This window comes from Bombus vosnesenskii, unplaced genomic scaffold (genome assembly GCF_011952255.1).
Source record: "Bombus vosnesenskii isolate JDL3184/JDL3185 unplaced genomic scaffold, Bvos_JDL3184-5_v1.1 scf7180000015780, whole genome shotgun sequence".
In the NCBI taxonomy this organism is placed as follows: Eukaryota; Metazoa; Arthropoda; class Insecta; order Hymenoptera; family Apidae; genus Bombus; species Bombus vosnesenskii.
Genome location: NW_022884148.1, coordinates 40170 through 66322, shown reverse-complemented (window position 1 = coordinate 66322; position 26153 = coordinate 40170). Strand labels below are relative to the sequence as shown.

General features: G+C 36.8%; 1 long non-coding RNA gene and 1 pseudogene across 1 annotated transcript; both read right to left on the bottom strand.

Annotated features, from left to right (window-relative positions):
* Positions 1–6271: 6271 nt before the first annotated feature.
* LOC117241380 lies at positions 6272–7902 on the bottom strand. The gene is made up of 2 exons (XR_004494969.1): positions 7320–7902; positions 6272–7119 (listed from the first exon to the last, which is right to left on the bottom strand). It is a non-coding gene; the product is annotated as an uncharacterized LOC117241380 (long non-coding RNA).
* A 1735-nt stretch (positions 7903–9637) lies between these two features.
* Positions 9638–13496, bottom strand: LOC117241379 (annotated as a pseudogene).
* Positions 13497–26153: the final 12657 nt, after the last annotated feature.

Genomic DNA, 26153 nt, shown 5'->3' with positions numbered 1-26153 from the left:
GTATTGTTTCGCCATGTGTCTTCAATCCGTTTGTCTTGAAGAATTTCTAAAGCTTAAAAATATTCTCGAAACACCGTCGGTTTTTAGAGAGGTCCTTGGGTTTATTAGGCGCACTTAAAACACGGAGAAAGCGGGTATGCACCCATTAGGAAAATCCGAATAGCCCTCTAATAAAACAAGCTAGGTTTTCCTCACGCACACGGTCATCTATACACCACGATGGTAGGAGACTTCCTACTCATCCCTTCGAGCAGTAGTGCAGGTCATGACCAATCGACACCGCGGTTCGTTACCCTCACTTTTCCTAACGAAAGTGGGAACAACGAATCCGCGTTCTTTAGACACAGGGGCACACCCACACCGAACTTTCCTTCCGTATTAGAAAAACAGCGACAGTCAGTCTAAAAACTAACGCCTAACGCGGCAGTCTACACATAGCGCGAGAGTCGCATACTTCACGCAAACCTTTTGTCGGTTCTCGGTGTTGTCGAACATACATCTCCTCTCCTAAATATATTATAGTGCTACGTCCATCAATACATTAACTTCCATTATAAGAGGCCTGCTCTAGCGTACATATCTATCGCATCTTCGTGCGACAAGTTGTTATCTATTTATTTCTCTTCGACAGTATAATCTAAGTGTTGGAAATATATATGTCGGAGATGAAAGGAAAGCCGAAGCCTTTCCTTGGAAATTTTGGGAACATCCTCTAGTACCTTAGCCTAGATTTTATTATAGTTGTAATTGCTTAAGATTTGTAATAAGCGAGATTGGGTTCGAGGTGACAATCGGTCGCTAAACGTAGCCACGGTCACGGGATGGATGTTTTATCTAACGGAGGTCTGGAGTGGTTGTATGTGTTTTCCGAGAAATGTGGTTGTGGCGGCATGCGGCCTCGAGAGCGGGCCTAGCCACGTGTGATGTTGCCTCGGAGGTGCCGATGCAATGGGACATACATTGTATTAGTAATCAAAACTCCAGGCAGAAACTGCCTAGCAACGGCGTTTGGAACTTTCTCGATGCTTCCAACGAGTGTGCCTAGCAACGGCGTTTGGAACCTTCTCGATGCTTCCAAACGGGTATAGAAAACAAAATGCAATCGTACAGGAAGAAAAATCTCCACGAGGCTGGCATTCTTGCGATTGCCTTGGAGAGTGATACATCGAGCATTTTCGACGATCGCATTTGCGTCTAAGTTAGTTTCGCTTAGTAAGGAGTTATCCCGGTGACCGTGGATTCGTTTGAACTCAAACATTGCTAATAGTATTATTTAATTTAATTATTCGTAGATCGTATTATTCATTAGGCTTAGTGTTTGTTAGACTTATTATTAGTTGTACTTATTATTTGTTAAGCTTAGTGATAGACCTGTATATACGTGTAAATAAAATCTCGGCTTTGTGAAACGATGGCTAGTCCACATGAAGAGTCGTCGCGCGCCCAAAATTCGAATCGTGATCCGACATCAGAAGTGGGATTAGAACCGTTTAAAGTGCTACAAGAGCAAATGGTCCTTATGCGCGAGTTAATTCAGACGCTAGCGCACAAACCGGGGGAGCAAAGACCGAGTACGGAATCTAAGGATGCAACGTTACCACGTTTTGACCCCGAAGGCGCGGGCGCCGATCCATCCGCGTGGTGCTCTCATGCTCTCATGCTGATCTGATTTTGAAAGACCACCCGATGCAAGATAGTGCGTTACTTTCCGCTCTAAATCGCGCCCTAAGGGGTTCTGCTGCGCATTGGCTTTCACAAATGGTGCGCGGTGGAAAACTTACCTGGCCAACGTTTAAGGAACAATTTCTTTCGCGTTTTGGTGGCAGAGAGACAGCCGCTTCGGCGTTAATAAGGATATCCAGAGAACGACCGTCGGAGACTGAATCCCCGGGAGCATACGGTAGTCGCCTCCGCTCCATGCTGCAGATGAAGTTGCAAGATCTAACGATGCCCGAAGTGATCAATGCCCTCGCCCTTTATATACTGAGTTCACAAGATCGACGCTTTCGGCGACTAACGCTCGCGAATAATATCAGGACGGAGGACCAATTTCATGATGAAATGAGGATTCTCCCTTACAACGATCAGCCAACATTTTCGCCAAGAAATTCACTAACGGAACCTGAAGCTAAACGAAGCAGACTATCAGTTCCTCGGATTAAGTGCTACCGCTGTGGTGCTCACGGACATAGGAGAACGGAGTGTCGCCTGCAAACACAAACGGGGAAGGAGCAGGATATACGAAACCCGAAGGAAAAACGACCAGCCGCATCGTCGAAGGTGACCTGCTTCAAATGCCACGAGGAGGGACATATCGCGCCTAATTGCCCATCATCGCGGAAAAGAAACTACGATTCCATTGACGAACGCCGGATCGACTCCTGTGTAGTGGAAGCTCCGGCTGGTAGATTAAGCCATCTGGGTGAGTCGTATCCATTTTACTTTGATTCTGGGGCCGAGTGTTCGTTAATCAAAGAGTCCCTAGCCTCGAAATTTTCGGGTAAAAGAATAACCGATGTGGTAGTGATGCGGGGGATCGAGAATACTTGTATTAAGAGTACACTTCAGATTTTGTCCACTGTTTGTATTAACGGTCTTACATTGGAGATAGTTTTTCATGTCCTTGCTGACGATTACCTAAAATACGACATCATGATTGGTCGCGAGATTTTGAGCCAGGGATTCGACGTAAATATCACGCAAAATAGCCTCGTTATTTGTAAAACAAAGGTCGTTAACGCTTGTGGTAAAGTCGCGGAAGATGCGGTCAACATTAACGAGGTTGACACTGATGTGATCGGTAACGATAAAGATCGATTAATCTCTGTTCTCGAAAAATTTAAAGAATCATTCATTACGGGTTTCCCGCGTACTCGCGTCAGTACGGGCCAGTTGGAAATACGGCTAATTGATCCCAACGTCACCGTGCAGAGAAGCCCTTACAGGCTTAGCGAGGAAGAGCGAAGAATAGTACGCGAGAGAATAGACGAATTAATTAAAGCACAAATTGTAAAACCTAGTAATTCGCCGTTCGCGAGCCCTATGATACTCGTGAAGAAGAAGGACGGCTCAGACAGATTGTGTGTAGACTTTCGAGCGCTGAATAAAAATACGGTCGCGGATCGGTATCCCTTACCCCTTATTGCTGACCAAATCGCGAGATTGCAGAGTGCGAGATACTTCATTAGCCTGGACATGGCTAGCGGATTTCACCAGATTCCCATTCATCCTAACTCGACGGAATATACTGCGTTCGTTACCCCCGACGGTCAATACGAATACGTGACGATGCCGTTTGGGTTGAAAAATGCACCAGCCGTTTTCCAGAGAGCCATTTTCAAGGCCTTAGGCGACCTCGCTTATTCGTATGTCGTTGTTTATTTGGACGACGTTCTAATAATCGCCGACTCAATAGATCAAGCTCTAGAAAGGTTGCACACTGTACTAAACACTCTCGTAAACGCCGGATTTTCTTTCAATTTCGCTAAATGTTCTTTTCTGAAGACGTCGGTACTTTATTTGGGATATGTAATTCGTAACGGAGAAGTTCGTCCAAACCCGGGAAAAATACAAGCTTTGAATTCTTTACCTGCACCGTCGACCGTCACACAGCTTAGGCAGTTCATAGGTTTGGCCTCTTACTTCCGAAAATTTATTCCTAAATTTTCACAAGTGATGAAACCCTTGTACGCACTCACTTCTAGTAACAAGCACATAACTTGGACGGACAGGCACGAAAAGATAAGACAACAGATAATTTCCGTTCTGACCGACGCGCCGGTGTTAATGATATTTGATCCCAATCGTCCCATAGAGCTACATACCGACGCTAGTTCGGAGGGGTATGGAGCTATTTTAATGCATAAAGTCGAAAAGGAAAACAGAGTCATCGAATATTATAGTAAAAGGACCAGTCCCGCGGAATCTAAGTATCATTCGTACGAACTGGAGACACTAGCAGTAGTAAGCGCCGTCAAGCATTTCCGACACTACTTACATGGACGGAAATTCTTAGTAGTTACCGACTGTAATTCTTTGAAAGCCTCCAGCAACAAAGTAAACTTAAACGACCGGGTTTATAGGTGGTGGGCTTATTTGCAAACATTCGATTTTGACATCATGTATCGAGAGGGTAAACGAATGGCCCACGTAGATTTCTTTTCGCGAAACCCCGTAGACTTGAATCGCCGTACGATAGACAAGGTCGCAGAGAAAGAGATTAATCTGGCCGAGATCTCCGAAGATTGGCTATTAGCGGAACAACGTCGCGATCCGCAAATCTCCGAAATCGTTAATAAATTACAGAACGAAGAGCTCGCGGAAGATATCGCGAATACCTACGAACTGCGATCCGGTACACTTTACCGTAAAATACAACGAAAGGGCAGAACCCTTTGCTTACCCATTGTTCCGAGAGGTTTTAGATGGTCCGTCATCAACCATGTGCATCAGTCAATTATGCACTTAGGATGGGATAAAACGCTCGAGAAGCTCTATCAGTATTATTGGTTCGAGGGAATGGCGAAGTATGTTCGCAAATTTGTCGAGAACTGCCATGCTTGTAGAGTTTCGAAGGCTAGTTCAGGTAAAATACAGGCTGAACTGCATCCTATACCTAAGACCGGCATACCGTGGCATACGGTGCACATGGACATAACGGGCAAGCTGAGTGACAAGAATGACTCGAAAGAGTATGTCGTCGTCTTGATCGATGCCTTTACGAAATTCGTGCACTTACATCACACACGCAAATTGGATTCGCTTAGCGTTATCAAGGCACTTAAGTCCGCCGTGTTTTTGTTCGGTAGTCCCTGTCGGATAATAGCAGATCAGGGTAGATGTTTCACGGGCCGGGAATTTCGAGAATTCTGTGCAAGCAAACAAATCAAAGTTCATTTGATCGCGACCGGTGAAAGTAGGGCCAATGGGCAAGTAGAACGTGTTATGAGCACGTTAAAAAATATGTTCACAACGGTAGAAACGACCGGGCGTTCATGGCAAGACGCGATCGGGGAGATGCAATTGGCTTTGAATTGCACCATCAACCGCGTAACCAAATCGAGTCCTTTAGAGTTATTGATTGGTAGAGCAGCAAGACCGTATGACTTATTACTACCTGATAACATCGAGGAAAAAGAAATAGATATCTCCAGTGTAAGACAACAGGCAATAAAAGAGATGGAAACTAGTGCTAGGTATGACAAAGAGAGATTCGATAAAACCAAAGCTAAAGTAGTTAGGTTTAATCTCGGTGATTTGGTACTACGCCAAAATGAAGAAAGGAACCAGACAAAATTGGATCCAAAATTCAGGGGTCCGTTTGTGATATCGGAGGTCCTGGAAGGAGACCGATATACCTTGAAAACACTGGATGGGAAAAGGTCATACAAGTACAGTCATGACAGGTTAAGGAAAATGCCGGATAGTTGCATTCCTGCGGAGTTGGATGTCTGTTGTGATGACGAGAACAGTGACCATGGCGATGTGAGTACCCCGATCCCAGAGGATCGTAGAATTATATGAGCCCAGGTGCGGCCATGGGATAGAGTTCAGTGCGGTCAGGCACTGGAAGTGACGATGTCACGAAGCTGGGAGCCGGTTTAGTACCGACAGCGACAATGTCACGAGGTTGGAGCTGGTTTAGTACCGACAGCGACAATGTCACGAGGTTGGAGCTGGTCTAGTACCGACAGCGACGATGTCACGAAGCTGGAGCTGGTCTAGTACCGACAGTGACAATGTCACGAGGCTGGAGGCGGTCTAGTGTTGACAGCGATCGTGTTACGAAGCTGGTTATGTAACGAACTTTGAGAGTATGTGCGATTCGAAGGATGAGACCCATTTGGGTGTGAAATCGAGAATGGTCCGTCATGTCATTACGACCCGACTGAAAGCACGCAGAATGCAACTGGCACTTTGAATGCTAATCACAATGATACTAATCTTGTTTCCTTTTGTTTTGTTGACGAAGGAAAAAAAAAAAAAAAATAATAATAGACTAACGCGTCCGTTATGTCAACTGACAATCGGCGAACACACAGACCCTAATTTCGCGTCTGATTATTATAATTACATTTAATGAAAGTTATTATGCTCTAAATCAATATTAAATGTGATTTAACGCAGCAAACGCTGATTCTACCGACCGCATTGCGCGCGGACATAAAAATATTCTGAAAGAAAACTTTATTAGAGGTAGGGGATAGGAAAAGGAAATTTTTTTCTTTTTTCTGTCGAGTGTTTGTTTACGAAAATACTGCTTTTTTAGAACTACGAATTAATTATTATTTATTTACCATAGGTAGAATCATATATCATATCAAGAGCACGAAAATATACACATAAATATTATACCAAAAATGCGAAAGAAAATATATCGTTAGTATATTTAAAATATTTTCAAAGTATTTTTTATTATTGTCAAATATATGTATGAATATTGCATAATACGATTGATTTGTAAAAGTTATCCGCCAAATAGAATGTCCGCCATTACAATTTCAAATATTTTATGCATTACTTGACTTCGTTCTAATGCAACATGGCGCACTTTTTCTGCCCGTTAAACAAAGCTGCGCAATACGAAAATAACGCGATATGCAGAAACTGTTTTAACTAGTCTGTGATAACGTAATTTCTCAAATGTAATAAAAGTTATTGAGAAAAACGAAATTAATAGTCCATATTATATTACAGACAATTTACGAATAATGAAGCAAAATGAGAAAGTTATTTGAATTTCTTACTCAAATGAAACAGAATCGAGAGAATCTATGTTAAATTTATGTTAAACAATCTATTCAATTTCTTCGGAAATATAATTTAATATATTCGAAAGAAAAAAATAATTTCTTTAATCTTGCATTTTTCATCTTGGTGTTCTAATAAACCGTGAATTTAGAATTTGTTATATTAGATATTAATTACGATAATATCACGAAATATTTATAAGAAATGGAGTTAATCTAAAAGTGAACAAATATTATCACATTTCGATGAAAAGTTATCAAATTTATCGTTAATCACCATGGTGTCCTCTTGACTTTCATCCCGTCCTTTCGAATTTCACAGCATCCTTCTAATACATCAAAGTTCCCCTCGGTATCATATAATAGTAATCTGCACAAAAAAAGAGCGAAATATTAAAACAAATGTATAAAAAGAATAAATCATTTGAAAATGAAACAATGATCAGGGTCAAATTGTTTTTCGAAAACATATTGCACGAGCTACCGGCAAATGGGACAACCAAAAAGACAGTCGGAAAAACAAAGGTAATTAAATAATAGATTACAACGAAGTATTGAAGAAAAACGTACAATTAAATGAAAATAACAATAGTGTGAGTTTGAACGGTAGAAAAATGTCTACCAAAGTGCCAAAGCCACCTGTCGCGAAATGACACGGATGAACATACGTCTGATTCCTCTGATTGTCTACGCTAAACTGACATCCCATACTGCGATTTACCCGACGAGTTTGGGTTAGGGAGGAGTAGGGGGCTAGAGTTGTCGGCTATCCATACATACACGAATAGGATTCGTCAAATTCCTGGAACACTCAAGGATACGTTTTGTATATGTGTTTACACGTGTCTGGTATTGTAGAGCTCTCGTGAAAACAAAAAGTTGTTGACAAAGATTTAGTGACGCTACGATGTTCTCGTCAAGAATTTACAATTCATATAATATATGAGATATTTCAATTTTTATTTTAATTTCAATTGATAATATACTAATTATTTTATCGAATTGTTCAAAACTTTATTTTGTAGTATAGCTCGAGGAAAAAATTATTTAAAATAAAAAAACGTTGAAGATATTTGAACTCTCATAAAAGTAATGATTTCTTATTTCATTACGTCTAATTCCACTTTGGTATTTTTTAGAGAAATTTTTAAATATACATGACATATAGACATATAGATATATAGACATCATAAATGAAACGTTACTAAACATTGCTGTATGAAAAAGCATGGAATAGAATGCTAATTATTTCATTATTCAGTCCTGCAATTAATGAACTGTACGAAACAAAATCAAAGATTTAAATAAACTTATATCGAACTTATGTTTCAAAAGTTTATGATACAAGCCACCGGTAATAAAAACGATCAAATAGTCTACCAATGGAAAGAAACAGAAAAAAGTCTCGCTCTTCGACGGTAGAATGGTGGTATCCCGCTAAAAGTGAGCCTAGCCGATTCTTGATTGGCTGAGGCGACGAGGCTTCGTTTGTATGCAATGCGCGCGAGAAATTGAAATACCAAACGCCGCAAAAATTTTCTTACATTTTACGAACTTATGAACTGAATATTTTCAAACCAGATAACTATAAGAATTTGAACACTAAAGTGCACACGTATATATGCGTACATCAACAAACATGATTTCTTTAACAAAATCTTGTATTTTAACAAATATTTTCAGAATGAACACATTGTTCATTATGATTTTAAAATGCGAATTTTAAGTATTATGTGAAGACAGATAATTACAGAATTACAGATTGCTGTTACAAGCGAAATATAAAAAATTGTACGCTTATTCGTACTATGTAACAATGCATATACGTAACCTTTCTACTTACTGTTCTACTAATAGTAATATAAAATAAAATTAAGATATAGTCCATCAAATCTAATATATCCACCATGAAATAAGATTATGATCATATAGATAATTTCTAAAATTTTCTGACAAAGAGAGGTTATTGTATAATGCATTAAATCCATATATTAAGATTAATCTTTGGAAAGCGAAGGTAATGTAACCCAAGAACTATGCACTAAATTTGAAACGTATGCGATGTGTTGAAAGTTTTAAAAGTTTCCTTCAAGTTTCAGATATTTAATCTAAATTAGAGATATATTAGTAAAACATGAAATGAAATATATATATTTACATTATAATTTTTAAACATATTCGTATTTTTAAACATCATTAAGTAAATTTCTAAATAATTAAGAATATACTGCTTCTTATTAAATAGTTACGAAATGTTTTTATTAGCGAGAAGCTATTAAAAGTGATGGTTGACAAATTGTATCGATATACCACACGTTGACGAAGTATACCAGTAATAATTTAACAAAGCAAATTCTTCACTGCGATCTTCGAGAGAAATTCCTTGGAATTGGAATTGTTGTAACGAACGCAGCTGCATTTATAACATGCGACACAAGTACACTCTTTTATATACTAAGCTATTTGATTAATGCTAAGTATGTAAGAAATTTAAAAAGCTTTTAAAATCGTATATTTATCATTGTACTATTGATTTTCTTACCATTTCGAAATGTACAATTTTGAGAATAATTGCTATATCTTCGTTCTTAAATAATGGAGCAACTAGCGAAAAAATAAAAGAAAAGGCGAAGAAACGATGCAGAATATTAATGATGTGCGTGTGATTCATCTACATGTTTCAGTTTTGTTGTATATTTCACGATCGAACATTTTCTTTTCTCTTCTATCGTACTCTTGTATCTTGTGACGTGACTGTTTCTCGTGGGAGATAAGAGAGCAAGACGATATGCGGTTTCTAGCATTTCGAAAACAAAAAAGGACGAAACTGTTCGCTTTTCTTCTGTTTTCTTGTTTTTAAATAGAGGTGAAAGATAAAAAGACATATATCTACAGAATTTATTCTATTTCCATTACACATTCTGCCGATTGATTATTTTCATCTAAATCAATTGACTTACTTAATAAATTCTTCTTGTTTACAGGCATAGCTAACAGAGATTTGGATAGTCTAATATGGCTTATTTTTATTCTTTGTCTTAGCTCTAATACTTTCTTTAAATCTTTCTCGCCAAACCTTATAAATTTAAAATTATTCACACACTGTAATTCATTATTCCAATTCAATAACATTTCACACTGAGTTGCATTTAAAATATCAGAAATTTCTGAAAAATAAAGGAGAGTTTGTACATCAGGATATATTGAAAATAAATTTGACTGTAATTCTTTACCTATTCCACGTGTATGATATTCTCCTAGTTCTTTCTACTCTAATTATATGTTCCCTCCTAGCATGCTGTCTACTCCTGTTGCTACCTATAGATCTTTTAATAGTAATTTCTTCCATTGCTTCATCATTTCTTGCTACATACCTTTGGATCAAATATAGAACTATAACTAATCACATCTTTAATGTACAATCTCTGTGTCATCATGTGTATACATTTTTGTTTTACCTCCGTTTCTAACAAACTTGCAGTTAACTCTGGAGTATAGGGACACACGCCTGGAATCATATTGTTTCTGATCCATGATATTTTCTCTCCTATTGAATTCTGTTTTATCAAGCGGGACATTTCTGCCTTCTGTCTATTTGATATTCTGAAACAAAACACATTGTCCATTTCCTTCTTTAGTACACAAAAGTATTATATAATCATATAAAATAAATGAAATGTACATAACAAAATCACACAATTTAATAGTAATTGTATTTACTTTTTGGCTTTTTTCGTAATAGCGATAGACTTTCTGCTATTTGGATGTATCATTTTTTTTGGCTTCAGGAATTCCTTTCTCATTGCAGTGGCCTATAAAAGACAACAAAATAAATTAGTTAAAATATTACCATGGCTATGAATTATTTCGATTATCCTAATCATCAAAACTCCAACTCAGACTATACGTTTACTCAATGTATAATCATGCACAGGCGAATCGTCGACAGTATCACACGCTTAGAAGCACTAATGGAGTAGACAAAATATACCTCTTTGTTATGACACTCTGAACCGTCACTCTGTTGGATTCATGCAATAAATTTTACCACTATATCTAAAGTTTAATTCTTTAACTTATTTGTGAAACGTTCGAACTGCGACTCGAGGAGATCACCGGTGATTTGTCAATTTCGTGATTTGTTGTGTCTCGTATATGATAACAGCAACGACGGCGACGCCTATCGATAGTAAAAGTAATATCGAAGTATACCTTCCTACCATGACATTTCCGGGCTAACAAACTTCAAAATTGGTTTCTTTTGTTTCAAGATATTTTTAGCTATTTTTTTTTAATCTTATAATGATAACCTATTTTAAAATGTGCAATGTTTGATAAATGTACATTAGTAAAATTTCATACGAAGAAAGTTTTTGGGAATCCGTATTATATTCAGCGAGCAGAAAACGAAGACTTGACGGAAGTTGACAACAATGGAGATAAAAGTCTTTATCGTAATATTGTTTTTATTGATTTTAACGTCAGATGGAACGGGTTTCGACAGAAAACGATCCACCAAATTTCAAAGAGGTAACGAGCAAACTTCAAGTAAAAACGAGCAGAAGTCAACACCCGATTATTATTATTACTGCGACTCAACAGAGTTTGGAGTAGTATTATACAAAAGATTCCGTATTTGCGTTCTTGTTCGCCGTGCGACATGATAGAAATTGATTTCTCTTCCGCTTGTATCAGATGCGGGATTTTGGTTGATCCTTTTTCACCGGTCTCGATTATCCTATTTCTCTTTATTCGCCTATTTTTTAAACACAAATATAGATTTTTTACGATTATTTATATTGTTCATGACATCATTTGACGAATTCTTCGAGAACTTCGCAAGGGAACCAAGACATAAATGATATTTAAAATGTTTATAGCAGTTCTGAAGTAAAGAGAAGCGATATTAGTTTGAAATGATGGATCATTTCAATGACTTTATTATTTATTGCCTTAATAGCTATCTACATATTATTTTAGTTGCGTTTTTCTTTTGGATCGGAAATGACTATCCTGTGTTTCGTCAATAATTTGTCTTGCTTCTCTTGGTGCATTTCTAAATGTAGTATTGACATAAATGAATTTTTTACTGCAAGAGTTAACATCACTTTTTTTCGACTTCTCTTTTAGGTTACAAGAGTACAAAGCTATATATAGGCCAAAACATGTATGTATCTTTCGATAAAAGATAAATTTTTATTCAAAACCTACGAGACTGCACGCAGATATTTCAAATTGCAGCGAATATTATCACGAATACTTCGCGTTAAACATGTTATATCTTTTAACATTTTCAGAGACGCGTAAACATCTGCAAGCTATTTATCACTTTATTCGATTGCATATTGTAGCGGCATATGAGTCATAGGACGATGCGAATCGAGAGTAACTCATGTTGTTGTTTTGCCTCGGGGCATTGATACCGTCTCGAGGTACGAAACTTGATAATAAACAAACTCCGGACAGAACAATATCGCCGCTACGCGCAACCGTCAACCGAAGTCGAATTTAAATTCGTTAGAGGGAGATCGTTAGAAGAGTACTGCCGATAGTTTTAAATACATTTGACTACACCAAATATCAACTCGTCTCATCACTATATACACCAACGCGTTTAATCAACCTCCACATAATCGAGAAATGATTTCAAATTTGACCCACGTTTCTATCGACTTCGCTTTCTTCTTTATTTTGGAAGAAATGCACATTCACTATTTATCAGCTAAGCGAACTCGAAACGAATGAAAATTCCCAACCACCACGTAGACCAAAGCCTATCAGCCTTTTCCGAACCTGTAGGTTACAACGAGATTCTTAATTAATTAATTCGTTTCTTACAGGCTACAGAGTCTGAGAATAAAGAATTTTTTGACCGTTTTGTTACGACCTATGTTAAAACCACATCATAGGAATAAGATAATAATACAGATCGTAATCATTATATATCGGTACATACTATCAATTTGATTGTGCAATTAAATAACATAATATCAAAAGTAATCAAATGTTGGGATACTTTTGCGCGATAGTGTATATGTGTAAAATAATATGATTCTATAAATTCATTCACAATAAATCAAAAACAATGTTGTGTTGCTTATTCTAGTAAACAATCCAACCATTTAACTGTAAGATATTTGGAAAGTTCATGTAACAAGCATACAATATGCCACCCGGAAGGTACCAACTACGTTCCTCTATGAAATTAGTACAAATGTTTCAAGACTTATATATTATTAACATTTCACGCAACGTTTTTATAAGATACGTTAATCCGTAGAAATGACCCGTCGCAGTAAATTTATACATAGATCAGAGTTAGAAAATACAAAAGAACGATATTTTCTCTGAGTATACGAAGTTAAAATGGTGTTGGACGCAAATTAATTGGTTGGAAAGAGGCGCCTTGAAGCGTACTAAAAGAGGTAGCTTACCTCGTTGAAATACCATGGAACGAAACCCTGTTGGGCAATGGGCATTCTGCTGTAGCCTGGAATTCCTTTTGCTCCCGTATTCTTCTTCTGTTTTCCGTGGTTTTTGTTACAACACTCGCGACATTTTCATTCAAACGAACACACAACGCATAAACCGAGAAAAACAAACGTTGAAGGTTACGTCGCGTCACGCGAATCACTGACGCTACACTTATACGTTGGAAACAGGAACGAAAGCAATGCGGGTGCAACACGGGGCCCGTGAAATGTAAACTATCGAACTACGTATAATAGTACACGAAAGTATTTCTAGTGTATTGTATATATATATGTGTGTGTGTGTAATCATATATATATTATAAATTGGTTATATATATATATATATATATATATTGGTTATATTATATATAAACCAATTTATAATATATATATATGAATACACACATATATGATTACACACATATATATAAGATTTATAAAATGAATCCTCGGTAAAATGTCTGTGATAAATAATTCCAATTAAAATAGAAAAATTTTTAATTGCATTGCTTCGACTATACATATACACATACTTAATGTGACTCACTTTCTATGAGAAAAATTCTGTTTGTCAATTCGATACCGAGAGCTGATAATGCTAACACACGATGAAACGATAACAGAAGAATCCGAATATTCAGAACTTTTCACGATATATGTTAAATAATATTATGAAATAAATTAAATAATTACCCCGCATTGCTTCCAGCGTACGTGTTCACGATTCTCGGCGAAACCGAATATGGCAGCAGGAAATCAACCAATCACAACTTCGGAAGAAAGTAAAGCGCGGGAAGAAATCGCGGCATCCAGCTTCCTGCGAATCTATTCTCGATCTCGATGTAAGCAGTAATCTTTCGATAATCGTTTTGCAAAATGGCGTGTCTTAAACGAAGTGTATAGTAAAATTCGTATTTGAGAGACGCATAAATAAACGATATCAGGCTATTTCCCGCGAGAAATTCACGTTCGGTTGCAACATAACATGTCACGTATATATTTTCGTCGAAAACTGATTTCGAGGGACGTGTATCTGTACGTATCAAGTTACTTGGCGAAAGTTCAACGACAGACTGTGACTTTAAAACAGTAAGTGTGTAAGCCTGTGTTTGTTGTCCGAGAATTTGAAAAATCTGTCATCTTTTGTTTACGTTGGCTGTAATAGAGTGGTGTTTTTGTTTTGTGGTAACTGAATGTCTCAAACAACAAACTCGAGATTTCAATGGATCTTCGAAAAGAAGTCATAACCATTGGCCTTGGATGAGTTGTGATTTCATTAACTTTTTAATTCATAATTGATAACATAAGGTTATTGTAAGACCGATGAAAATATGGATAGCAACCAATTGCTATTGAATATCTGGCCTGTTTTGCACTATTGAAATTTTGCAAGTCACTAAAGTTACCAGCATTAATATGTTCCCTTGCACGAGTTTGACGATAAAACAAATGAAATTTTACTAATTGCAAGTTATTTGATTATTCTATTTAACGAAAAATTATAAAATCATAAAATAGAATTCTATATAATCTGTAAATCGTAACTTGTCAATCTACTAGTACATATATTATAAATTGGTAAACTTTTGTGTGTGGGGGAGGGGGTGCTAGATGTAACATTGATGCGACATTTTGAAAAATATTTAATTATAATCATGAAAGGTGTTATTGAAATATTGAATTTTTATTAATGTTCCTTGCAACTTCGATTTTGCGTACCATATTTAAAATGTACATAAGATATAAAGTATATTGACAAATAACAGTCACAAAATTGTTTCAAATGATGATAATCATCCTAATATCGACTTATCAATTGTGATCTGATAAACAAGAATTCAAAATACAGTTAAACTGTGTTCTACATACAATAATCTTTTTCGGAGGAGATTTAAATATATGAACATATTGTGATATTTTGTCCATAATAACATGAATAATATAAAGTTTCGTATTACATATACTCTATTTTTTAATATATTCTGCATATCTCATTTTATGACAACAGACAAGCAAACTATATTCCCATTATAAGCTTCGCTCTAATTTCGCATCGTTTCACCTGAATATATCGTGAAATTTCATCCCGTCAAAATTTTGCGTCAATCTTTTTTATCTTAAAGGATTAAAGACAGTTGCAAAACGCCACGGGTGTTTCGGGGTTTGTTTAAATTTCCGCCAAATGAAAAAGAAGTTTCGCGAAAAATGGTAGTTACTAACGGCACGTCTGGTTACAATTTTCGTTTACAATTCTTTTGGCGAGTAAATATGACGTACTGGGTCGATACTAAGTAGTCGGTTGTCCCTGAAATTTGAACTGTTGAGAACGAGGTAATAACAGGGCGACTGGTTTGTTGCTGTGTAACGTATACACGTTTCTGAATAGTTTTCTACTTCAAATGACATTATCTACTACCCGACGGAGTTTCGACGTAGCGATAAACACGCCACTGAAAAAAGCGACGAATGGGAATGGAACATACGTAAAGATTTTTTTGACAAAATAAAGAATCATTTTGTCAGATTCCAAGAAGAGTTTGGGTAAATTCAATGTATGCTATTTGCTACTTGACTTATGTTTATAACACTAAAAGTTATCTTTACAAGCAGCGAAGTGATTCAGTTTCATTCGTAGTTCGGTTGCTTCCAATTTTTTCATTTTCACATTGCGTATTACAATATTGATGTTAAAATATTATTATAGAAAAACATGTTAGCAATTTAATTTTCTATTTGTTCTTTTCTCTGTTTTCCTTGTTCTGTTTTTGGATTTGTGGTGGATGATTTAAATAATGACGTGACGAGTTGATACTTAATATTGTCAAATATATTTAAAATTATTCTAAATACAGAATTAATCGCGCGAGAGACAAAGATTTTATAACGAATCCTAGCGGCTGCCATTTGTCGTTCACGCGCTGTTGCCAATACCGGATGCGCTAATGTCACGTAAAATAACAAAATAAAAAAAGAAATTTGAGGTAAAAAATAAAAAAAGGAACTTTTTTTCTAACAACAATCCACTTTACAATCCACTTCCGAACTCTAGGCGTGACTTTCCAAGACTGAAGCTCTTATGATTTGACTTTCGATCGGATCCGATTACTTTCTTTTGTCATTCCTCAACATCCCCACCGTCAATGCATTTGCTAGGCGTCCGCGGCCGTTGCCACGTGCTCTTTCTTCTAGACCTTTCGGTGGAAGGACCGTTGGGATGTTGATGGTTCATTAGACACTTCAGCGATATACATTGTCGCCGAGTGCCGCCACATCTTTATCTCCATCGTCAGTCCATCGGATTTGAAGTATGCCGGTCGTAACACTAACATTGTGGCGTCAGAGAGGACGCGCTTCGACTCGCAAAAGGCGTTTTCGGTTTGCTTCGACCACTCGAATCGCCGCGAACAGCTCGTACGTATCTTTGTTCGCGGATCCGCGTAGTTTATTGCACGGGTATACGTTTATATTGACACCGGTGTTCACGAGGAAAGAGATCCTTGGTGCCCTGTCCGTCACGAAAATCCGACGGGATACTAAAGCCATCGCCACATGCCGCGTTTACGGACGGCTGGTCTCGTTTCACTGGGTCCAGTTGCAAGGGGCCCGGCACTTCCTTGCGCGGTCTCGAAAGGTCTCGTGGTAATAGCAGAGACCAGACTTCTGCGGTCTGTCTTTCGAACTCGATGTCAATCTTGCCTTCCGTATGTAGAATAACGATGTGAGGTGGATAGCGGGTGAAGGTGGCCACAAGAAATACTCTTGATGTTCAACAAAAAAGTTAATTAAACTATTAACAATCAACAGTCAATAATTTATGATCAACAATTAACGACTAACGATTAACTGTCAACAACAATTAACGATTAACGATGAACGATCGACAACAATTAACGATTAACGATGAACAACAATTAACGATTAACGATTAACGATTAACTATCAAGAGTCAATAATCACGTATCTCTAATTGTGTTTACTTCGCTATGACGCTTAACCTTTCGCACTCCGCAGCTCGGGGCAGAATGAATCTTTGATTCGAAACCAAATGGATTCTTTATTTTGTTGCCCCTCGATATCCCCACTACGCACGCGTTTATTAGATGCCCGCAACGGTTGCCGCGTTCTTCCGAATATTCTTCCGAATATTCGGCGAAAGAACTGTAGGTATATCGATGGTACATTAGGCATGTCGGCCTTACGCTTTGAAGGTATAGCGCTTTGTGTCGCGAAGCCGTTGGAAAGTTCCATGGTCGAGTGCCATCACAGATGCATGACGATTAGATACAAATGCTTCAAGTATTACAATTAATAGCTGATACAATTGCAACAAAACAGATGTCCTTTATGCAATACTACTGAAATTACACAGTTACAATAATATAAGGAATACGTCTGTACTATGGGAAACATAAATAAATATACACATAGTAGCTTATACAACATGTATGTGGAGGACGATTAAACGTGTTGTTAATTAATGACTAGACGAGTTGATACTTAGTTTAGTCAAATGTATTTAAAATTATTTGCAGTACAGAGTTAGTCGTCGTTCGCTTAGTGTTGCTCGATATGTGTTTACAAGGTAATGCTTACGTTCGTTCGATATTAATTCGCTATAAGAATGTTCGATACTAACTGTCTTAACGATCGTGTTCTTTTATTTATACTCGGGGGAGTACCGGAAACTTTAAATTCAACCTCGGTTGACGATTGCACGTAGCGGCAACATTGTTTTACCCGGAATTTGTTTATCGTTACGCTTTGCGTGTCACGTAAAAGTAATGGGAAAATAATAATAAAAAAATGTTGGGTTCTTGAACCAGAGTTCGAGATACCTTTATTCTATAATAGGATTACAAGTGTGCGATTAGATTAGATCAATATAACTAATAATTTATAAGACACTTAGTTCCTATTTCTTAAGACTTCTAATTCTATGTTCATAATTAAGAGAGTTTACTTCGTTGGAAATTTGATTGAGGTGCATTCTATACGATTATACATTATTAATGATTTTTGGAGCGCTCTTAATTTTTGTTAGGATTTCTTCTAGACTGTCAGTTAAGGGTAAAGTTATAGTTTTGAGATTTATTTTCTAAGTTATATTGGTTTTTAGTTATTGTTTTCATCAAAAAGTTTATCTATATTTTTATTCATTAATTCTAAATCATCGTCATCCAGAGTTACAAATAGACTTCTAGAAATGGATCCAACAAAATTCAATGACCCTCTTCGGTAACAAATGTGTGTCATAAGTTTAATATGCATTATTAAATTGTCTAAATTTCTTTCGCGAACGCGTGTAATCATTTCATTGGAATACGGGCATTCACTTTTATAATGCTCTGTTAACATTAGTCTAAATCTCTTAATTTCGCTGAGTTTTGCATATATATCCTTAATGTCTAAACCTATAATTACGTTTACAGATTCGCTATATAAGCATGCATGAGCTAATTTTTCTTGGTATATAGAACTACCGTTAAGAGGTATAACGTTTAGCTTAGCTAACTATGTAGAAGGTGAAGATCGTCCTGGAAAGTAAGGTTTAATACGGTTACCATGTATTTTCCTAATCGAGTCATTTACTATTATTTCATAATAAGGGGCTTTTCACTTTTTCAATGGTGTATGGCTCTGGCCATTCAGTATCTAACTTGTGTTATTTATGATCGTTATGAACTAATACTAAATGTCCTTCTTTAAAAATAGATTGAGGTTTGGCAATTTTAGAGAAGTTTCTAATAAATTTTCTATAGTATCCAGCTAGCCCAAGGAATGATTTTACATCTGTAGGATTTTTTGGTAGTTTAAAATTCTTTACTGCTTCCATCTTTTTAGGGTTAGGTTTTATTCCATCTGCTGTCACTACATGTCCTAGATATTCTAATTCGGGCTTTAAGAATTCACATTTATCTGGTTGTATTCTTAGACCTACTCCCCTGAGTCTTTGGAATATAATGGCTAAGTTTTTATTATGTTCTTCTATCGATTGCCCGAATATAATGATATCATCGAGATAAACGAAACAATGATTGTTAACCAAACCTCTTAACGTGGTATCCACCATTCTTTGAAAGGTAGCAGGTGCGTTCTTGAGCCCGAGTGGCATTCTATTATAGTGGAAGTGTTCTTGTGGTGTGCTAAATGCAGTGTATTTCTTTGAATTCTCGTCCATGGGTATTTGATGGAACCCTGAAGATAAGTCTAAAGCGGAGAAATATTTCGCATTTCCTAGTTGTGATAGTATATCGTCAATGTCAGGTAGTGGATAGGCGTCTTGGTCTGTTAGTTCGTTTAACTTCCTAAAGTCAATCACTACTCGCCACTTTTGTTTCCCTGGTGCGTCGATTGTCTTTGGAACGACCCAGACAGGAGAGTTATAGGGGGAGTCGGAGGATTCTATAATCTTTTTGTTTAACATTTCAGTCATCTGTATATTTATCTCGGTTTTATGATGTTCGGGAGGACGGTAGGATTTTACGTTGATGATCTTGTTAGGTAGATGATACATTTACACTGTACATGTGAATGTGTGTGTAAGCGTCAGAGGGCGTCCAGGTCTCAGTTGAGACAAAAGACGATTGGAGGCTGTTAGGAGAATCTAGACGAGTTGCTTGACAACAAGCGTGCGTGCAAGAAGGTTATCGAAGTCTTCAGAGTATAATATATATATGTATAGCTGTTGTGTGCGAAATAAAGTAAACTATTTGTATTTTCGAATCCTCTGTATACCTTAACATGGTAGCAGAGCGTGGTTACTAGTTTTGCAAGCTATTTAGTGCGTGGTTTTTAGTCTTGCGAGTTTAGTAAGGGAAGAAACGTTCAAAGAATATGAAATAAAAGAAAAAATACTTCAAGCACGTAGGAACGCTTGAGTAAAGAATAGGAAATCAATTAAAATGGAGAGATCGGAAATTATGATATCGATATTTGATGGTGAGGGTTACGGTATGTGGAAGAAAAGAATAACAATGTTTCTGAGGTATAAAGAATGTGATATTGTTATAACTAGAGTGAAGACTGAAACCGACAATCCAGACTGGGATAAAAAGGATCTGAAGGAGATAAATATAATTTACAGTGCCTTCTCAAATAGACAATTAGAATATATTAGGGGAGAAAAAACAGCGTATGAAATAATGAAAAAGTTCGACGAAGTGTACTTGAAAGAGTCGACGGCACTAGATCGTGTGCAGAAGGAGATTGGAGAAGATAAGTCTTGATAAATACAGTGATTCAGCATCGTTCTTTAGCGATTTTGAAAAATTAATAAATGAATTAAAAGGTGCAGGCGCACAAGTGAGTGAGAGGGAAAAGCTGAATTACATGCTAAATACGTTACCCGAAGAGTATAGCTACATAGCGGATAAAATAGATGCAGTGAAAGAAGAGAAAGAAACGGTAGCGTGCGTGAATAATAAAATAGAAATAGCGGAAAAGAAAGATAAGTCTAATCGAGGAGAAATGAAAACTAATGCCTTTGCTGCAAAAAAGGAAGGATGCTTCAAATGTGGAAGAGTGGGACATTTTGCAAGAGAGTGTCAATAATAGCGTCCAAGGGGAAGCAGTAACAGTTATCGGTGTGAGTCAACACGCGGTCGCAGCAGAGGAAGAGAAAACAATGGCAATACGAGCAGGGGGCGTGGAAACTTCCATCGTCAATCAGCAGCCGGCACGAGCGAATATGGCGAATATGGCAACACAGGAGCAGGCACATGGATGGCAACAGCGCACGCAGCACACAGCAGCGAGATGAACGAGATAAGTGGTAACGAAATAACATGCCTATTAGATAGCGGTTCTACCGATCACATTATTAACGATGTAAATTATTTTGATAAATCTATCGACCTTAAAGAACCGGTAAATATATATTTGGGCGATAATAGATCGATAAAGGCAACAGAAGTATGAAATGTTATTAGCTATTTTGAAGCATTTGGAAAGCGAAATAAAATAAATATGAATAAAGTTTTTTATGTGAAAGAAATGTCCGCAATCTTGATTAGTTTAGGCAAGTTAACGGATAATAATAATATGGTTATTTCAAAAGGAAATATTGCAAAAATAATAGATGAGAACAATAAACTTACAGCTTTAGCGGTCAAAGAGAATGGTGCATATAAAATGAAAAGTATATTGAAAGGAAGAAGCACTTAGTAAACAGTGCCGAACGTAGTGGTATGAGTAAAAAGGAAAGATGGCATAGGATGCTAGGACGCGTAAATTTTAGATACTTAAATATTTTGGGCAAGTAAAGAGCAGCTAGTGACAGGTATACCGAATAAATTTGAAAAGGAATTGTTCAAATGTAAGGCGTATATAGAAAGTAAAATTCATAATTTATCTTTCAAAAATAATCGAACTAAGGCTAGGGAGATAATGGAAATTATTCATACGGACGTGTGCGGTATCTTTAAGACTACCGGATTAAATGGAGAGAAATATTTTATTTCATTTATCGATGATTATAGTAAAATAGCTAGGATCTATTGTATAAAATCAAAAGATAAGGTCTTTCATTCTCTCGTACAGTTTGTAAATGAAGTTGAGAACTTAAGGGGCAAGAGGTTAAAAATATTAAGATGCGGTAATGGAAGAGAATACTTAAACAATCGAATTTATAAATTTGCTAGGGATAAAGATATCATAATAAATAATTGTCCTACCTACGTACATGAATTAAGCGGGACAGCGGAAAGGTATAGTAGAACAGTGATGGACATGGCGCGTTGCTTGTTAACGGAAGCGAAAGTACATAAAAAGTACTGGCCGGAAATAATATGTACAGCGGCGTACTTGAAAAATCGAATACTAGCAAACACTGTAGAGAGAAAGACACCTTTTGAAATATTCTTCGAGAGAAAACCAAGTGTTGAAAATTTGTATCTATATGGAAGTAAAGTTTATGTAAGAAGGCCAGAACAAAAAAGAGTTTCTAAATGGGATAAGAATGCAGATATGGGAATTCTGTTAGGATATAGCGAAGTAGGTTACAGAGTCCTATTAGGTGGAAAAATAACAGTAGCGACATGTAGAGGTCGTAGAAACAGACAAAAAATGTATCGGTTTTGAGGAGAATTCATTCGATGCAGTTAGCGATGATAGTAAAGATAATTATTTATTGGATAGCATGAATAAGGAAGAGTTAGAAAGTAGAGAAGATGAAAACGATAATAGTTCTGAAAGCTTAAAGATTCCTAGGAGATCTACACGTAATAAGAAAATTCCAGTACGGTATCCAGAAAAGGAAAACAGTAGTGAGATTCACGCAAATTATTGTAGAGTAGATATCCTTTGTACATTTGAGGAGGCGATTTGTTGTGAAAATAGTGAAGATTGGAAACAGGCTATGGATAAAGAAATAGAATGTCTCTATAAAAATAAAACTTGGAAATTGGTAGAAAGGGTAAAAAGCAAAGAAGTATTAGATGTAAAATGGGTTTGCACGAGAAAATCAGATGACAGGTTAGATTAGTGGTAAGAGGATTTCAACAAAGAAACGTAGTCGATGACATATATTCTCCAGTAGCGAGTAATCAGACCTTTAAAATATTGCTATCATATTGTTGTCAAAATGCATTAATCATTGAGCAAATGGATGTAAAAACTGCCTTTTTAAATGGTGAAATAAGTTCGGAGGTATATGTAAATCAACCAAAGGGATATGCAGACGGAACGAATAGAGTTTGTAAATTATCGAAAGCGCCTTATGGGTTAAAAGAAAGTCCGAGGAACTGGTATGAGTGTTTTGATAGGTATGTGACGAGATTGGGTTTTAAGAAGAATAACATAGAGTTGTGCCTATATACTCATGGAAAGGGGGAAAATGTTGTTTATTTGCTGATATATGTAGACGATTTGTTAATCTGTAGTAAAAACAAAAAAAGGTAACAAAACATGCTGTATATTAGTACAAATACCAGACCGAATATAAGTTATAGTGTGAATTATCTTAAGTAGATTTCAAGATTGTTGTAGCGAGACACATTTTAAATATGCTTTGCGAATATTGAAATATTTGTACCGAAATATTGAAATATTTAATATTAAAGATTTAAGGTTACATTAGAAAAGGAATGAAAAGTGTGAAGCGATAGATTGTTATGTGGACGCTGATTGGGCAGGAGATCATTTAGATAGGAAATCTACTTCTGGATATGTAATTAAATTGTATGGAAATGTAATCGGTTGGAAATCTAAAAAACAAAGGTGTGTGACAAAAACCTGGACGTATGCAGAGTATGTAGCTCTATCGGAAGCGGTGAGTGAATTAATGTCTATTAGAGAAATTATGAAGGTCTTCAATGTAAATCTAGACAATAACCCTGTAAAAAATTATGACGATAACTCTGGAGTGATAAGTATAGCAAAGTACGGAAATTTCACAAAAAATTCTAAACACATTGAAGTTCATTACCACTACGTTCACGAATGCTTAAAGGAAAATAAGATAAATATAATTTAAGTAGGTACAGACGAAAATACTACATAGGTTCTCTAAGAGGTTTTTCTATGTGCGATAGTCGAATCAAAGATTTGAATTTTTCGATTTGATCTACAGTGTTTATATTTTCAATAATGTTAGAAATTTGGACTGAAAACTTACCACCATTGATAAAGCATACTGGCGTTGGCTTTCCTTCGAAGTATACAATTTTTTGAACGATTTCTCCTGATGCGAGGGTTGGTTCTTGCTGCAGCAGAAGGGTATTATTATCTAATTTTAATGTTTTATTGGAGAGTTCGAATCGATATTGATTTAAAGCGGGTAAGCCTAATATGCCGTCTTCTATGATAGGGAAATTATCATCTACTAAGGCAAATTCTATCTCTTTGTTCAATAAATTTTGGAATTGGATTCGTATTTGGAATGCCCCATGGAGAATTTCTATGTGTCTGGTATTATTGTTCCTCCTGGGTAGCATCCTTGTTTAAGCAAGTTGATTCCTGCTCCCGAGTCAACGAAAAATCGCAATCCTGGTCGTCCTGGTAATTGTAGTCGTATTGTGGATAATCCTCCTGAGGTATCATTGTTAATTCTGATTGTTCTTGAATGTGGTTTATTCCTGGAGAGGCTTTTTTTTGAGGCGGTATTCGAAAATTTTGGCATTGATTGGCAAGGTGTCCCAATCGATTTCATTTGAAACATTTCGTTTGTGACCTTTCGTTTAATGGTCGATTCTGAAGCTTTGTAAAATTATTCATTCTTGGTTGAATGTTTTGTGTGGGTGGAGTTTTGTTATTCATGTTACTTGTAATCGTGAAGCGGTTACCTACTGGACGAGACATCTGGTTACGATAAGATGGTGGAGTGGTTGTTTGTCGTGTCATCCGTTTGCGAGCGTTGTCTTCGCGAAAGTATTTTTCCACGTCCATTGCCTTTTTTTCTGCATCGATGATGTTTGGGCGGGGGAGGGGGGGGGGATTAGCCAATAGCACGTGTCCTATTTCCGAACGAAGGCCTCTTACATAGTCAATCACAGAAACCATGTATAGTCGATCGTTCATCGCTCATCGTGTTAGTTCGTCTTTATATTCATTGGTAATGCTGTATTGAAGTTTGTTGAAAACACGTCGAAATCTAATGTTATAATTTTGCACGCTTTCGGTTATTCCTTGCTTTATCACTCTTAACAGATCTTGGTGTTCTCTTACTGATGCTTGAGTAGCTACGTTACGTCTTAATCCTTCGTACAGAGTTCCGAATTCGTTAATATGGATATTGCGGATTGTCATTGCGGCTTTTCCTACAATTTTCTCTATTTTGATCATTTTTAACAATAACGTTTGTTCGCTACACATCATTCTCATTTCTTTTATTTCACGAATTAAATCTTCTACACCTATATCGTCTTCTCCGGTTAGTATCGGAGATACTAAACATCTTTTAGATTTCCAGAGTTTGCAGCTGTTGGATTGGATGGTTGGACATATGTTGGTGGTTTTTGTGGCATAGGTGGAAGTGGATTAGTATCGTCATCGTCAGTCATCATAGAACCGAATTCAGTTGATTTTACGTTTATTTGTGGTAGTTTAACACGAGAGAGGTTTCTACCTAATATTTCCATTTCGTTAACGCGTTTTCTATTTTCTTCGTTGGCTAATTTTAAAGCATTCTTTATTTCGTTAAATTGTTGTCGAAATTCTTCGTTCTGTCTCTGTACTAAGTCTAAAATTGCTCTGGTAGAGGAATCGAGTGATCCCGTTTTATTTTGGACTCCACTTGTAGAGGGTAAACTTGTCTCGACTATTGAGTCTTTCTTGTTGTTCATAGTGAATATTGTCTCTTCGCTAGAGTTACTAGAGAAACTAACTTTTCGCGTTCTATATTGTTTAAAAGAATCCAGACTTTTCTCACCTTGATACGTAAGTTCGTAGAATGAGGTTCCCTTGCGGTGTTTTTCTCTGTGGCGCGTTCAAAGGTGTTGTTTGAGTGTCAAACTCGTTCTGTTGATTTGTTCTATGCTCACAGTGGTCCCGTTGATTTGGTCCACTGTGGTAAATTATTGGCAGCAAAGTTCATAACGCAAGTAGTTCGAATCCTTCGATCTTCAATAATGTTCGTAGACCGAAATCGTAATTTCGTTTACACTGAAGCGAATGGATCCTGGCAGGATCGCCAAAATGTCACGTAAAAATAATGGGAAAATAAGAATAAAAAAATGTTGGGTTCTTGAACCAGAGTTCGAGGTAGCTTTATTTTATAATAGGATTACAAGTTTGCGATTAGACCGTTACCGAAAGACTGAAGCCTCGATCAAGACTCAGCCCTTCTAGATGTTCGTTTATCTTATGCCTATGTGCCGAATTCATATTCCTTTGTTTTGGGAGTCGGTGTCGTGTGCAAGGCGGTACAGGTTTCCTGAGTCTGTTGGAGATATTTGTTGACGTTACATGTACGTCAAGACTGTGTAAGTGTCACGAG